Source organism: Arvicola amphibius, chromosome 7 (assembly GCF_903992535.2).
Source record: "Arvicola amphibius chromosome 7, mArvAmp1.2, whole genome shotgun sequence".
Taxonomy (NCBI): domain Eukaryota; kingdom Metazoa; phylum Chordata; class Mammalia; order Rodentia; family Cricetidae; genus Arvicola; species Arvicola amphibius.
In genome coordinates, this window is record NC_052053.1 from 33,662,134 (window position 1) to 33,680,377 (window position 18,244).

Genomic DNA, 18,244 nt, shown 5'->3' on the forward strand with positions numbered 1-18,244 from the left:
GGCTAATTTAACTCACATTTTTATTTATTTGCTTGTTTGGTTTTGTCTTTCATTTTTGAGAAAAATTTGCACCCTATTGCCCAGGTTGACCTTGAACTTGGTAATTCTTTGGCTGTATTATCATTTCACATGTTATGCCAAGATATTTGTTCATGTTAGAGGGTGAATCCCTTCATTCTAAGAGTAGAAAGTGGCCTGTCGGATCTTGGGTGTAACTCAGTGGTCAAGTGTTTGCGCAGCACTTACAGGAGTGCAGGTTGAATCCTTAATAGGAAACATAGGCAAAATAAAATAAATTAATGATGATCACAATACTTTGACAACTGAAAACAAGGATATGACTTTAATTTCTCTTAAAATTTCTCCTTTCCTTTCTGTTTTAAAGCTTCATATGAACTTCCGAGACCATAAAGCTATAGATGCTGTTATCAATCTTACTGCACATTCAGTTTAAGAATGACACAGCTGGCAGGGAACAGAGACACAATCGGGAAGATGACTGTGGCCTAGTGATTAATTTGAACTGATTGCTACTTAGATTATGTGATCTGATAAATTAATTTATTTGTAAGAACTATTTAAATAAACATTACTTGCAACCCAAAGATTTCTGGCATAGGTTTCAAAATGACAGTGTTCACTATCAGTGTCCCAAGCAGGGTATCATGATTTTAAGTAAGACCAATTCAGTAGATGCTATATTTTAGATGCAATGAACACTTTTAACCGTTTCATTTATGTCTACAGAAATCATTAGATTTGATGCAATGTAATAATTTATATTATTTTAGGCTTTATAATTATACAGTCAGCTATTAATAAATGAGCTTAACTACTTTAACATTGATGATTATAAAATAATTAGGAACACTCAGAAGTTACTAATATTTATTATTCTTTAGGGACCATTTTGAATAAATTTGAAATATTAGTATATTGTATGAGTCTAGATTAACATTCATAAAGGAAACAAACTATTACAATTAACTACTCATATCAATACACCATCTGTTAACTTGTAATTACTGATAACTTTAATTTTGCATATGTATATCTATATATCTATCTAGCTACCTATCTACCTATCTATGGTGTTTAGATAGAATTGTGTCGTTTTCAAGAGCTTATAGGTTAATTAATATCAATAAATTTTACAACAGAGATTTTAGTTTAAAAACAAAGAAACAAAGTAAAGTTTTGCCAAGTCTGTTTCTTATTATCAACATGGAGTTTGGAGGATATACTTATTAAGTATATATTCAGAATCAATCAATGAATCATATGAGATTAGTCTGTAATTGGAAATAGTGTTTATATTTAATGTCTTACCAGGGAAAAAGTACAGGAGGTCTATCTACTGGTTTAAGAATCCTAAGATTTTAGAGTGTTCAAAACCAAAGAAAGAGGCAGTCGGAAGATAAGAAAATACCAGACTTCACTATGAATGAAAAATATCTTATTCAGTAGAAACATATTCAATACATCTTCTGTGTAAGGCACGAGAGGCAGAAATGGGTTATTGAAATACATATGAATATAAATTGTATTTTAGTTAGAAAGCTACCGTAGATTGTTTATGTGGTGAATACTCAGTTACTCTTCGATTTCCTGTAGCGTGTTTAGTTATTTACTTTCTTCCAATCCCTTGCTGAGGTGCTTTCTCAGACCCGCACCAGATCACACGGTCCATTATCTGACTCTAAATTTGAAAATGGACTTAGTTTCTTTCTCCCTTATTTAATGAATCTGTACTAGAAGTTAGGATTTTTGTACCTTATTTTTGGAGAAAATAATTAATTGCTCGTTCCCTCTGAAATTTAAATGTGACAAAAAATTTACCCATAAGAGACAGAATATAGATATCTAGTTTTAAATTAAATAAATAACATCTAATATAATATTTCTTTTCAAAAAATACCTCTGAGAAATAATTGGGAAGTCGTTATTGCTAGGAAATGTCTGTTATAGAACAATGCAGATTTATGATTGTAGGAGCTATAACAATATCTTTTTGTATTAACCAAAGAATGAGCACAGAAACCTTTGGGAAATAGGAATTTGAATACTTTCTCATATATTCAGTGCTTCTATTATCTGAGTTAGAGTCTTATTTTCTGGTTATTTCTTTTTTAAAAAAAACTGTTGATTTTTTTTGTCTTTTTTTTTAAATGTATTAATTGTACAACAAAACTGGGTTCATTTTCTATGGCACTTCCAGGAGTCAGAGAATGTGCTTTGATCAAATCCACCCCTGTCATCCTTCCTTATCTCCTCTCTCACACCTTTGTCTCCTACTTAGTTTAATGTCCATTCCCTCCTCGAAATCGATGTTAGAGAAAATATCTAATAGTTGCATTTGTGAGACTTGAAAATCAATCATTTATAACTGATCTTGCCCACAAATGATAAAATTCCTACTGTGTACCAGTACTGGTTAACCCTTTGATGACCAAAGCAAGATTGCCGAACATGCACATAACTGAAAAGCACAAATAAATCAAAAATAGCCAAAACCTATGCAAAGGACTATGAAAGGCAAATAGGCAATTTGAGAAGTAGGTATCAGAGCAGACTTCCACATAAGGCTGACATAAAGTGACAGCTGGAAGGCACATGCCAGGACTGAAAGGAAGAGTGCTTTGTAATAAAAATGCCAAACCAAAGGCCACAGACAAAAGAATTTGGTTTGTGCATTAAATTACTGTTCTTAGAACATGACTTTGAGATCAAAATTCACATGCAAGTGATTAATTTATGAAATAGTTCTTTAAAAAAAGAAAAAAATGTGGGAATCACAGAAGTAAGAAAGGATAAGGGAAAAGTCAAGCATCATTTTGATTACAGATATAGGTTCAAGATCAGTTTAACCTAGATGTAATGGTACCTGAATGCAAATTTCTTCTTACAGCCAAATGCTGATTTATCTTCGGCTCAAGTCAATAACTGGGCATTCATCCCCTCTGGCCACGTGTATACCTTTCCATGTCCATGGAAAGTTCCAGTTAGTAGTTAAAGGATAAGGACAAGTGAACATAGAATGTGGTTGCACAAGAATTTAGATGCACAAACACCAAGCAAAAAGTGGAAAAGCAAAGAGACCGATGTAAGCACTCTTGTCTGAAGGGTTATAAGAGGGATCCTGAGACAGGGCCGGAGTGGCTGTGCATGAGGGGCAGTGATGGTGAGTAGAAGAAAAGAGCCTACCTCATTCCTTTCTGTTCTAATAAAAAACAAAAAGGATTTTTAAATTTACAGCACACAGATTTGTAAAAACTGTATGATTTTCATGATCACTAGGATACCGAAGAAAAAGGATTAAATTCTATTTTATTCATTTAAAAAACCCTAATTGTTTACTGACTTCTTCATTTATAGGGGTGAATATAATGTGTGTTGATTGTAAGCTATGAGCCATATTTTATATTTCATAAATATAAATATAAGGAGATCAAATACATACTCAAGGAACAGATATTTAACTAACATTTAGATAAGAATATATATATATATATATATTATTAATGGATGATCTTATAATAAGATGATCTTATAATAAGGATTAATATACCCATACACAATAAGTGGACATTATCCAAAGTTAGAAACACTAAAGATTCACAGATTTCAGACATAGTATCAGTGAGGTGAATTCTTGGTATGAAGTGTTTCTTGGTATGAAGGTTTAAAAGACCCAGAAAATTGAAGATTTCTCATTTTATGAATGGGCTGATTATTCTTATTGCTGTTTTGAATATATCGATGAAAGACAATGCTTATGAAGGTGGAGTAGAAATGCCCTTTACTTTCTTCCATTGTCAAGACTCATCTCAAAAGGTTAGAGAAGTCCAGATAAGTCATTTGTGTAAATGAAATAAATAACACCACAGGCAAAGATAAAATACCTTAAAAGTATTTAAGGGGATAAAAGGAGGACATGACACTACTGTGAATCTATGAATGAGATGGTCAAGTGAAGTTTGATGAACAGAACCCAAGGGAACAAGAAGAGAGTTGAAAGACAAAGTCATCCTGATTTCCTCATGAGAAAATATGGTTATTTGTATTGAATACTGAAGATGGATTATTTAAGACAAAAAGAATACATACTACACATTTCATGCAATATATTTTTCAAAAAGAGAACATAAATTTTTCCTTTTGTCTGAAAAAGTTGTAAAGATAAATACTTTTTTCCGTTGTTTGCCTCTGAAATTCAACAGATAAAAATGCGATTAGATTGAAGCATAACTAATCACAAATATTTTGCAAGGTGGAATTATACCACTTTGTGTACTGAATGGAAAACATAACTCAAACCTGGTCTCAATAATTGGAGTGAGGGGTGATTAGTGTTCCTTGGGAAAACCAGCAGAATATGACCCTGACTCAGCACAAAAGCTTATTGTATACAAGAAATTTGTGCCTGTTCTGTGACCAGGAGAAGAAAAAAGTAGGAAGTGCATATACAATTAGGTATATAAGGTGATGGCTCCTTCTTCTCCTTTATTATCTGTCTAGAGCAATACTGTTGGCTACACTTAGTCCTGGGGAAACACAGCTTACTAAAAAATTAAAGTCTCAAATTTACATAGAGGCAATGGCTAACCATTTTTTTTTTTGTCAGTGACTCTGTAAGTCAGCTGGATCCGAGACTGCCCATTTGAAGGGAGTCAGTGTCTACATTGAGATTTGCCATGACCTCGTCTCCAGGGTCACGTGTGCCCAGCTATCTTATCATGTTTGTGATGCTCTGCATGCAATGTATTTACTAAATATCATTCTCTTAAAAGCAGGTTTGTTTGGATTTTTAAATTTCCCCAACTCTAAATAAATATACTAACTATAACTAGCTTAGCAATGACATGTGGGGGGGGAGAGAGGGGGCAGATTTGTTTGTCCAAATCTTTCAGTTTGTATTCTCCTTCTTCTTGAATACAGTAAGAAAGGTTTCATGGTTTCAGACTTTGTTGACCCCCCAAGGGGAGGGCCTTATCCCTCTGAGGAGATGTGGGTTGGATTGAGAGAGGTGGAGGAGGCATGAGAAGGGGAGGGAAGGGAAACTGAGATTAGTATGCAAAATTTAAAAAAAATTAAATAAAAATTTTATCACAAGAATAAAAAAAGGAAACATTTGTAGTGCTTACAAATTGACATTTGTTAATGTTCAATGCATTTCTACTAACGGTCAATTAAAACAACTCTTTTACTATAATCATTAAAAGATGCAATATGAATCTTACAAAATAGGCCCCAATCTCACTGCATTAAGTGTAAAACTAAGAAGAAAGAAATAAAAGAAAAGAAAGAAATAAAGAAAAGAAGAAATAAAGAAAGAAAGAAAAGAAAGAAGAGAAAGGAAAGGAAGAAGGAAGGGAAGAAGGAATGAAGAAATGAAGGAATGCAAGAAATAAAGGAAGAAGCAGGAGGGAGGGAGGGAATGAGTGGAAGGAAAGAAAGAAGAAAGAAAGAAAGAAAGAAGGAAAGAAAAAAACGAAAGAAAAAGAAACCTCCAAATCTTGGAGTTCTTAAAATATTTAAAAATGTTGTAAAATTGCATTGCACAAATTATTTCACTCTGTGTGTGTGTTTACTAATATAATTTATTTTAAATAAAGGTAGATCTAAATCTTACACACACACACACACACACACACACACACACACACACACAACACACATACTCACACTAGAACACTTGCATACAATGAAGCAGTAGTCATCAGTACCCTAAGAAATGGGTGGTATCAGCATGTTCTTCTGTTTTCAGTTTTGATGTTTTGGCTACTGAGAATAATAGATTACAATTTTCTTTATATATACCCTTTCCGATTTAAAATAGAGTTTCATAAGTTAGAGAAATAAGTGACAAGTTGGAAGGCTTGTCATTTGTTGTGTGGTGAAATTCCCAAAATCATTACTGAAGAGCACCAGCTGCACTCCTGTCCAGTGACAAACAAAGCAAAATTCTAAAGGATCCTGAGGTGGTTGATTATCCCATTCAGAATGTGTCAGCAAGTAATTAAACAAATGAGAATATTTTTATTTAAAATGCCTATATCAACCTTAAACTAAAAATAACTTTTTATAAAATTGAAAGTTATGCATTAAAAAATGCTTTTCCTCATTTCTCATTTACAAAACTTCCCTTTGCAATGGGCTGAAATTATTACAGGAAACCACAGCAATCAAAATACAGAGTTGTGGAGACGAGTCTCAATAGATACATTTATAAAACAATTCTTGACCCTTAGTTCAGGGAACAGAGTAAAAGAGGAGACAGAAGGATTGTAAAATTAGACAATCAGGGAGCTTACTATTAATATTAAATTGTCTCCTAGGATTGTCAGAAGTTGTAACCAAACCATATCACCAGCATAGCTGTCTAAACATGAACTGAAGAAGGACAACAAAAATAGACATGTCAAATGGGTATACCTTTTACATGAGGCACACATGTGATCTCTTAACAAGATCCTCACAAACACTGTGGTAATCGGGAATACACTCTGGCAGGGCAGTACTGTTAAGTTTAGAGTTGTCAGGAGACAACTTTTTCCAATGCTACCTGGAAGAACATCACAACACATGACTAGTTTGTTGTAATATTTGTTCTAATGAATCAGTTGAATTTGGGTTTAAGTGGTGGAAACCATTTGCTTAAAACTGTTATGATCTATTCTCAATTTTATTATTATTTCGATGTTACTGTGGTGTTTGGATAGGCACTGGACTTTTACAAGGGCCACTTTTCAAGTTAAAAAAATGGTGTTTTGAGACTAAAACTATGAGAGAAATGTTCTATACATTGGTTTTAGCTGAGTGCTGGACCCTTTAAAAAATCTTCTTCTCTTCTATGCTTTCCAGGATCTTTGACAGCAATAGGAATCTGAAAATTGATCTATTTTCTTCTTTAAACCAGCATATTAAAAGATGTGTTATAAAATAACCCACTGAAAGAAGTTTCATGTTCTTCCAAACCTGGAATCCCCTGGAACACCGCCAATCTCTATTGTGAAGTTATAGTCTCTAGTCCAGGAGGTGGCATGTCGCAGGTACAAATCTAGACAATGGTGTCTCAGACAGTTTCGTTTCATATGAATCATCTTTGTCAGTATTTCATATTACAGACACTACTGTAGGTGGAGACATTTTATACAGATCCTCAGGCCGTATTTTAACACTGTTATTTGCAAGTTGATTTTCAGCGCTACCCTACAGTACATGAGGCTGGCCATGTAATGGTCAAAAGTTCCCAACAAACTAAGTTGCGTGCTACTGTGTGTGGTCATTTCTGTGTTCTTTGTCAGGGATAGAGGATTTCTAAAAACTTAATTTGATAGTAGCTTCATCATAGCTCCCAGCTTCCTTTGGCTACTTATACTTTTAATAAATTGATTTTTAGTAGTTTAATGGGGTAAGTAAAAACGGAAGCTTAAAAAAATCTAGTAAGTAGTTTTCATGTAATCTAAAATTAAGATTCTATAAATTCTCAAGAAAAATTATGGCAAGTGTAGAAATTTAGGCAGCCACCTCTTAGTGAAAAATGATGAGCTGAATACAATGTAATGTGGTTAATAATTTATACAATTCGAATTAAGGTCTGGCATAAAAATCTAATGGAGCTATATAAATGATGGCCTCATTTATTTTGTTAAATTATTTTTAGATTTATGTTTTGACATTTTATTGACATTAAGTTTCATCCCAGTTGTTGACATTATTTTTTAATAATACTCTTTTCTAAAGAAAATAAGAATGGTGAAGGTTTTAATAATGTTGTATTTTGGAAATCATTATAGTTAATAAAATAACTTGTTTAAGGGAAAATATATTTAAAATGACCTCTATAGTGCTGTATAAGCCGCATCCTGAGAAGCAGAACATAGAATCATTTAGACATTAATTCATTTATCTTTGCTTTGCATGTATAGTTGTTAATTTCTCATTGGAGTCACCATGGAAGTCTTCCTCCAGACTTGGGGACTATTGGTATGTTTATAGTTGCATCCCCAGAACAAATGACAACCAGGACATGAACACCCTCTCTCCAAGATTGTTTCTGGATTCACATCAATGGTCTGTATAAGTGCGATTCACATCAACAGTCTATATAAGTGCCTTTAACTTTTTACCTACTTTATTGCTCAGTCCAAGATGTAGAGACAAAGGCAGAGTCTAATAGAGAAAATAAATACAAACAAAAGCAAGCAATCTTATTTCTAAAATATTTATTGACAGTTAAGTTATGCATTTCTATTTCCCCCTCTCTAAGTGGCAAAAGTGCGTCCCATCAAAAAATGTCTTTGTTTAGAATATAGTTTGAAGACCATCAGAATGACTGGTGCTTGTGGTACAATAGTTGCATTCTATTTTCTTTCCTGGTGATTCTTAGATATTGGCTTAAATAGAGTAGAATATATTGTGGTTTAAATGGCTCCAAACTCCTTATAATACAGTCACGAAATTTCACAATCTCCCTGTATTATTCATAACTGTGAACATTAATAATCAAGCTAGAAGCCGGGCGGTGGTGGCGCACGCCTTTAATCCCAGCACTCGGGAGGCAGAGGCAGGCGGATCTCTGTGAGTTCGAGGCCAGCCTGGTCTACAAGAGTTAGCTCCAGGACAGGCTCTAAAAAAAAAAAAAAAAAAAAAGCTGCAGAGAAACCCTGTCTCGAAAAACCAAAAAAGAAAAAGAAAAAAGAAAGAAAAAAAAATAATCAAGCTAGATTTAGGGTGAAATTTTCTTTATATAATATTAAGTCTTTGTGATTACCTTTGTGGACTTGTACACTTTCCATACCATCTAATATTAGGGGTAAATTTAATAAACTATTATACCCAAGAGGTAGAACCTTTATCTGCCACCTCTTCCCCTTCTCCATCTGTATTTTCTCCTTAAGCTAGGTTACACTCAAGCAATCACCTATCTACTGTCCTATAGAAAATTGTAACAATTGCATGATTTCAAAGCAAATTGACTGGATTTTCTTTTGCCTGTCTTTATCCTCTATACAATTTGAAGAAAAATAAAACAAAATACTTTGTAAGATACTATTGGAAATGTATAGGGAAACAGGTTTATGCAAGGCATTCAGTGATTATATTTAGCCCCTCACTCATTCATAGTTCATAATATTCAATGGCTGTATTTCCAACAATTTTCTCTCTCTATAGTTCAAAACAAAAGTACATGAAAAGTAAGAGTATGACAATACTTCAGTATGTCCAAGTGAAAGTATCCATATCATCTCTATTCTAAGTATGTCTGCTTTTCACGCTGTGCCTTGGGATATCATTAGTGCAGTTTTTTTACACTCATGCCTGTGTTGTGTTGTGACGATGATCTGCTATCACCTGTCAGAGCTGCTTTTATTGTGTGGTTCAAGTTTGACTGTAGTTTGTACCATGAATGTCTCTCAGATGCCCAGATGATGGCTAATGTTTAATCACTGTAGGCACAGACTCTATGGGAGACTGAGAATCTATGAACAGTATTTCTTCCTCTCTTTTGTTCTCTGTTCATGAGTTGAGTGGTTTTGCTTTTTCATGTACTCCCAACTTGATAAACAATCTTCCCTTGAGCCCAATTGCTTGGAACGGATCAATCATAGACCAATATCTCCAAAAATTACACAAAATGGATCATTTGTTTTTTTGAATTTGTGACATTAGGTGGATTGCTGTAAGGAGCGACAGATGAGCGATGCAATTTTACAATCTGTTTTATACTGTAGAATTAAACCAACACAAGTATATTTTGGTCTACATAAGCCAATAACCTTAAATAGCCCTTTAATGATAAATATTGGTAACAATGAAATGTCCTGAAAAATTATTGTTTTGGCCTTTTAAATATAGCAGAATTTAGAGCACTTATAGAAGTTTCATGGGATTTCTAGGGTTATTTTAGTTTTTTCTCATTTTTTTAATTAAAAATTTCCATCTCCTTCCCTCCTCCCCTTCCCTCCCCTCCCCTCCACACATAACCCCCACTCCCTCCCTCTTCAGGCCAAAGAGCCATCAGGACTCCCTACACGATGTTGATGTTAAGTCCAAGGTCCTCCCAACTCCCCCCAGGTCCAGGAAGGTGAGCATCCAAACTGACAAGGCTCACACAGAGCCCGTCCATGCCATAGAATCAAAGCCCATCGCCATTGTCCTTGGCTTCTCAGTCAGCCTCCACCGTCCGCCACATTCAAAGAGTTGGGTTTGATTGCATGTTCCATCAGTCCCATTCCAACTGGTCTTGGTGATCTCCCATTAGTTCTGTCCCACTGCCTCCATGGGTGAATGCACCCCTCACAGTCCTGACTTTCTTGCTCATGTTTTCCCTCCTTCTGCTCCTCATCAGGACCTTGGGAGCTCAGTCCGGTGCTCCAATGTGGGGCTCTGTCTCTATCTCCATCCTTCACCAGATGAAGGTTCTATGGTGTTATGCAAGATATTTATCAGTATGGCTATAGGATCTGGCCTTTTCCGGCTCCCTCTCGTCAGCTGCCCAAGGAAGTAGCTGGGGGCATCTCCCTCGATATCTGGGAACCCCTCTAGAGTCAAGTCTCTTGGCAACCCTAAAATGGCTCCCTTAATTAAGATATATGCTTCACTGTTCCCATATCCACCCTTCCTATATCCCAACCATCCCATTCCCCCAAGCTCTCCTCATCCTCCCCTTCACACTTTTCTCTCCCCATCTCCCCTTGCCCCATCCCAACCCGCCTCCAAGTTCCCAATTTTTGCCCAGCAATCTTGTCTACTTCCAATATCCAGGAGGATTACTATATGTTTTTCTTTGGGTTCACCTTCTTATTATCTTCTCTAGGATCACGAATTATAGGCTCAATGTCCTTTATTTATAACTAGAAACGATTATGAGTGAGTACATCCCCATGTCATCTTTTTGGGTCTGGGTTACCTCACTCAGAATAGTGTTTTCTATTTCCATCCATTTGCATGCAAAATTCAATATGTCCTTGGTTTTTATCGCTGAGTAGTATTCTAATATGTATATATTCCACCGTTTCTTCATCCATTCTTCCAGTGAAGGGCATCTAGGTTGTTTCCAGGTTCTGGCTATTACAAATAATGCTGCTATGAACATAGTTGAACAAACGCTTTTGTAGTATGACTGGGCATCTCTTGGGTAAATTCCCAAGAGTGGAATTACTGGGTCCTGGGGTAGGTTGATCCCAAATTTCCTGAGAAACAGCCACACTGATTTCCAAAGTGGTTACACAAGTGTGCATTCCCACCAGCAATGGATGAGTGTACCTCTTACCCCCACAAACCTCTCCAGCAAAGACTATCATTGGTGTTTTTGATTTTAGCCAATCTGACAGGTGTAAGATGGTATCTCAAAGTTGTTTTGATTTGCATTTCCCTGATAGCTAGGGAGGTTGAGCATGACCTTAAGTGTCTTTTGGCCATTCGAACTTCTTCTGTTGAGAATTCTCTGTTCAGTTCAGCGCCCCATTTTTTAAATGGGTTAACTAGTTTTAATAAGGATTATATTCAACAAAGTGTGTAAAGATTAAATTATCAGGAATTAAGCACTTGGACATTTTATGAAGAATGACATATTTCTAAACAGTATTTCAGTTTCTACATAATGATTTGTGGATCTTTAGGCCAATAAATTCCTATGGCTTATTTACTTTTGTATGTATTTACGGTGACTTGGGAAAGTCTTTTATGTAGTTGAAAAGCATTCATAATCTGGACAAATCAACAATGTTCTAATATAGAATTTTGTTCCCAAATATTAGAGCACATTTGAGCCAGAAAACGGTTTTGTAGAAATGCAGGTATTAGTTTTAGTAGATGCAAAGAAGATTTTGATCTATAACTCTAAGTGAATTCTAAGTGCTCCCAAATGAATCTGATGCTCTTAAGTAACAAATCATGTTCAAAATTCAAGATATTAACTCTTCATTGCATTCTCTTGCTTGCATTGAATTTTCACTTACATACCTCGCTTCTGCTTTGCATTTTGATTTGTATTGAAGGACTTTGTCTTCTTCCACATTAAATTAATGTTAAGGACATATCAAAAACATCTCTCTCAAGTAATGACTATCCGACATCTACAAATGTCAAAACCCCAAAATTGAAAATAGTGGAACTTTTTGATCACACCCATATCTTAAAGAACTGATTATTAGTGTTTCATTGTATTTGTGTGTGTGCATGTATATGTGTGTTTAAAGAATTAGGTCTACTTTTGTTTAAAATAGTTAAATTAGTAAACACATACACAGAGAGAAAGAGAGAGTAAAAATTAATGTTCAATGAAATTTCACAATATTTTTAAACATTTTAAGAACTACAGGGACTTGTAGGTCTATACAAATTTCAGTTTATACTAATTCTAATGAGACTAACCTCTATTTTCTAAGATCACATCGCTTCCTATAATGACCACAGTAAAAAGTTGTCTTTACTTCCTATAGAAATGCATTGGTAACAAGAAACTGTTCATATAATACGCACAAAGAGAGAGAAAACAAACTAGAACATTTTGGGCGACAGATCTTTAAAAGTGAATGGGCTCAGTGATATTTAATTTAGCAGGAAATGGCCCTTCATGGTTCCACAGGATCAGAGTCTACAAGTTCATGTAAGTGACTTTAGTGATTGCTATTATTAACTATAGACCCGTGTTACAAATTTAAAAATAGGAAATATATGTAATACTTTCTGAAACAATAGATCTGAGTTGATTACAGTCTTTATGAGTAACTAGTATAAATTGTCACTAACAGGAGAAGAATTTTATTTTAGATTGTTTCCAGGTATTACAAATAATGCTGCTCTGAACATTGATGATGATGATTGAGTATCCTTTGGGTTTATGCCTAAGGGTGGTATCTCAGGGTGCTGAGGTATATTGATTCTCAATTTTCTGAGAAAAACATTATACTTATTTAAAAGCGGTTGTACAAGTTTACACTCCCATCAGCAGTGGAGAAGTGATCCACTGACTCCACATCCTATTCAACATGCACTGTCCTCAGTGTTATTATCTTAGCCAATCTGACTGGTGTAAGATGGTATCTCATAGTCATTTTGATTTGCATTTTCCTGATGATTAAGGATGTTGAGCAATTCCTTAAATATCTTTTGGCCATTTCAGATGCTTCTGATGAGAGTTCTCTGTTAAGCTCTGTACTCCATTTTTAATTGGATGATTTCGTATTTTGATGTCTAGTTTCTTAAGTTCTTTATATAGTTTGGAGATCATCCCTCTGTCAGATGTGGGCTTGGTGAAGATCTTTTCCCATTCTGTAAATTGTTTTTCTTTCAAATTTATTTACACTCTCTTTTGCCTTACAGAAGCTTTTCAGTTTCAAGAGGTACCATTCATTGATTTTTGCTCTCGGTGTCTGTGTTTGTGGTGTTATATTTAGGACGTCGTCCCCTGCGCCAATTTGTTCAAAGGATTCTTCCCACTTTTTCTTCTGTCATGTTCAATTTAACTGGATTTGTGTTGAGGTCTTTGATCCTCTTGGATTTGAATTTTGTGCATGGTAATAAATATGTCCATTTGCATTCTTCTACATTTTGACATCCAGTTATAACACCAACATTTGTTAAAATGCTTTTGCTTTTTCCATTGTATCATTGGAGGACCCTAAGAGGGACACATGAATTGTCCTCGGGAGTGGAATTACGTGAGACCTCCTAGGTAAACTGTGAGCAAGGATAGGTGATAAAGTAGAAGGGAAGGGGGATGAGACAGTGTGAGAATGGAGATCAGGGAGTAGAGGATGGAGCAGGAGAGCCAAAGAAAGAGAGATCTTGATAGAGTGAGTCATTACAGAGTTAGGAAAAGGCCTGGTGCTAGGGAAATTTTCAAGAACCAACAAGGATGATCCCAGCTAAGACTCCTAGCAATAGTAGAGAGGTGCCCAAACTGGTCTTCCCCTTAATCAGGTTGGTGGATACCCCAACTTTCATCAAAGAGCCTTCTTCTAGTAACTGATGGAACTAGATGCAGAGATCCACAACCAAGCACAAGCCTGAGCTCTGAGAATCCACTGGAAGAGAGAAAGGAGGGAATGAACGAGCAAGGGATGTTCAGATCAAGATGGAGAAATGTACAGGGGACAGCTGAACCAAGCTCGTGAAACTCATGGAACACTAGACCAACAACAGTGGAGCCTCCATGGGACTGGACTAGGCCCTCGGTATTTGGAAGACAGTGGTAAAGCTTGAACTATCTGATGGGCCCCTGGCAGTAGGACCAGGATCTATCCCCAGTGCATGAGCTAGCTTTTGGAACCCATTCCCTATGTTGGGATGCCATGCTCAGCCTTAATGTAGAGGGGAAGGTCTTGGTCCTTCCCCAAATTAATGTGCCAGACTTTGGTGACTCTCAATCAGATGTCTTACCTGTTATGAGGAGTGAATATCAGGTGGGCTGGGGAGGGAGATGGTCGGGGGCAGGAATAGTGGTAAAAGGGAGAACTGTAGTTGTAATGTAAAATTAAATTTTAAAAAATAAATTATAAAAACATTTTATAGGATTTAAATTTTTTATTTTTATTTTTATTATTTTTCCTTTTTTTATTAAAAAATTTCCATCTCCTCCCCTCTTCCTCCCCCTTCCCTCCCCTCCCTTCCACCCATACCCCCACTCCGCCCCTCTCCAAGCCAAAGAGCCATCAGGGTTCCCTTCACTATGTTAAGTCCAAGGTCCTCCCAGCTCCCCCTAAGTCCAGGAAGGTTAGCAACCAAACTGACAAGGCTCACAGTGAACCCGTCCATGTTGTAGAGTTCATACTCATCGCCGTTATCCTTGGTTTCTCAGTCCTCCTCCACCGTCAGCCACATTCAGAGAGTCCGGTTTGGTCCCCTGTTCCATCAGTCCCATTCCAACTGGACTTGGTGGTCTCCTGTTAGATCTGTCCCACCGTCTCAATGGGTAAACGCACTCCTCACGGTCCTGACTTCCTTGCTCATGATCTCCCTCCTTTTGCTCCTCATCAGGACCTTGGGAGCTCAATCTGGTGCTTCTATGTGGGGCTCTGTCATTTTCTCCATCCAATGCCAGGTGAAGGTTCTATGGTGATATGCAAGATATTCATGAGTATGGCAATAGGATCTGGACATTTCTGGCACCCTCTCCTCAGCTGCCCAAGGTGAATTCTTGTTTTAAAATGGGGGTTCTTGTTTTAAAATGGGGGATAGTCAGAGAAGCTCTCAGGACACATGGGCTTGCCAGGAACCATATCAATAATGGCTGCATCAACGGATTTCAAGAATTTGGGGCCATCTTACAGCTTCTTGCCAGAACGACGATCAATCTTTTCTTTAAGCTCAGCAAACTTGCACGCTATGTGAGCTGTATGACAGTCTAGTACGGGAGCATAGCCAGCACTAATTTGGCCTGGGTGGTGCAGGATAATCACCTGAGCAGTGAAGCCAACAGCTTCCATTGGTGGGTCATTTTTGCTGTCACCAGCAACGTTGCCACGTCTAACGTCTTGAACAGACATGTTCTTCACATTGAAGCCCACATTGTCCCCAGGAAGAGCTTCACTCAAAGCTTCATTGTGCATTTCAACAGACTTTACTTCTGTTCTCACATTGACTGGAGCAAAGGTCACCACCGTGCCAGGTTTTAAAACACCGTTCTCCACTCAGCCCACAGGGACAGTCCCAATACCACCAATTTTATAGACGTCCTGGAGGGGCAGTCGCAGAGGCTTGTCAGTTGGACGAGTTGGTGGCAGGATACAATCCAAAGCTTCCAGCAGGGTGGTCCCACTGGAACTACCATCTTTACGAGTGACTTTCCATCCCTTGAACCAAGGCATATTAGCACTTGGCTCCAGCATGTTGTCACCATTCCAACCAGAAATTGGCACAAATGCTACTGTGTCAGGGTTGTAGCCAATCTTCTTAACGTAGGTGCTGACTTCCTTAACAATTTCCTCGTATCTCTTCTGGCTGTAGGGTGGCTCGGTGGAATCCATTTTGTTGACACCAACAATTAGCTGTGTCACAGCCAGGGTGTAAGCCAGAAGTGCATGCTCACGGGTCTGCCCATTCTTGGAAATACCAGCTTTGAATTTACCAACACCAGCAGCAACAATCAGGACAGCACAATCAACCTGTGATGTGCCTGTAATCATGTTTTTGATGAAGTCTCTGTGTCCTTGGGCATCAATGATAGTCACATAGTACTTGCTGGTCTCAAACTTCCACAAGGAGATGTCAGTAGTGATACCACGCTCACGCTCAGCTTTCGGTTTGTCCAAGACCCAGGCATATTTGAAGGAGCCTTTTCCCATCTGGGCAGCCTCCTTCTCAAACTTCTCAAATGATGGTTCGTTTGTCGATTCCACCACACTTGTAGATCAGGTGGCCGATTGTAGTGGACTTGCCTGAATCGACGTGTCCAATGACGACGATGTTGATGGGAGTCTTTTCCTTTCCCAGTTTGGCTTTGAATTAGTGGTGGTTTTCAGAACACCAGCGTTCTGACAGCAAACCCGTTGCGGGTGGGGGGGGGGTGGAGAGAAGGTAAATTCTTTTAGTGTTTTATGTAGTGGTAGTTAAGCGGGTATCCAAAGCACATGAACTGGCTAGATTAGCAAATTTTAGAATTTATACTGGCTTTTGTGTAATAGGGATTTCAAATTACCTCTCCCAGCTGCCAAAGAAAGGTCTAACTTTTCTTTGGCATGTTTTCCATATCACCAGCCCATTTTTTTTTCTTGATTTGCACATAGGTTCTGTTCAGTATGACACATACACCACTCCTAGTTCTTGTTTCTGTGGGACGGAACCATGGGTCTGATGATAAGTCTTAAGGTGATTGCTTTGTTGGGGGGTGGTGTTCATTACTTCTGACATCCTCAGATTGGAATCCGATGAAATGAAGATGTAGACGGGAGTGGGTTAAGCTCCGTGGCACCGTTCCTTCTTAGAGCACGAGTAGCTTCCTTCTGCATGATTGAAATCATGCCTATGTCCTCCTCTTAATGTCCATAGTACAGTGCTTAATGGCTTCATCAGGATATATTACTTTCCTTAGCACGGCGCTGCCAGCGAAACACAAATCATTTAGAGAGAGTAATTGTGAGAGAAGGACAGGGTTCATGGGGTTGAGGAATCACAGCTGAAAGTAAGGAACTAGGAAAAGGCGAAAGGGTTTGTGGAAATTAAGGAACAAGAAAAATTCAGTGAAAAACGGGCTGTGTTAGTTTCAAGATGAGAAATATAGGCAAATGATTTTTACCATACTGATACAAATTTATAGGTAATTCTTAAACATTATCAGAAATCCTGCACATATTATGTATTTCTTCAGTGTCTATTTTGTCAGTTAAATGTTATTATTGTGATTAGAGATTTAGTCTACTTTGTATGCATCATTATCAGAACAGTGCTTTCATGAGAAAAAATAAACCCTTAAAATTTGAAAAAAGAGAGAGCCAGAAATCTATGTAATATGTAGGAAAAAAATTCCTTATGATATAGCAATATTGGCATATAACATGGCAAGTTATACCCTAATGGAATCCTTTCAGTATATATATATATATATATATATATATATATATATATATATATATATATATATTTGGAATATGTTAGTATTTTGTGAATATTTTCAGTGTACCCATGTCCTATTGATGACAGATATTCCACTTGTTGTCACTTCCTTATAAAATCAACCCAAATTTGACATGAGAGGAGGACCATGAATAAAAACAAAGACTAAGCATTCTTGTAATAACAAAACTGAAGCTTCCTAGGAGTGTTTCAGTGCATTTTCTGAGTATCTTCAGGCTGCTTTTCTTAGTTAGGGGTTTTAAGGCAGCCACTTGCTGAGAAAAGCAGATACAATGTCACAGAGCATGACTTTCATCAGAAGTAGAGGACAGACACACTTGTTGATTGCGGAGCCCCAGCACCAGGGTAGTGCTGCACATCTCTGTGGATGGTGGCTTTAAAAGAACAGAGTAGGTATATTGTGGAGTCCAATTAGTCATGCTGGTTTGGGAGAAAAGGTTTTCGAAGTTTCCATTGCACAGTGAGCTAATGTCAAGAAGCACCTGCTTCAGAGAAGTATATGAAGCACTTGGAAATGTATAGCATTTTGGTGAACTTCTGTTTTGTTTCATATAGACATCTAAAGTCAAGCTTTGATTGGATGCAAAGTTTAAATTGAGAAGCCCTGATATATAAGAATTTGCAAAAATGTAGCTCAAAGTTTGAGAGATTTCTCCAAATC

General features: G+C 37.0%; 1 pseudogene; it reads right to left on the reverse strand.

Moving 5' to 3' along the window:
* Window positions 1-15,173: 15,173 nt before the first annotated feature.
* Window positions 15,174-17,633, reverse strand: LOC119819710 (annotated as a pseudogene).
* Between the last annotated feature and the right edge of the window lie 611 nt (window positions 17,634-18,244).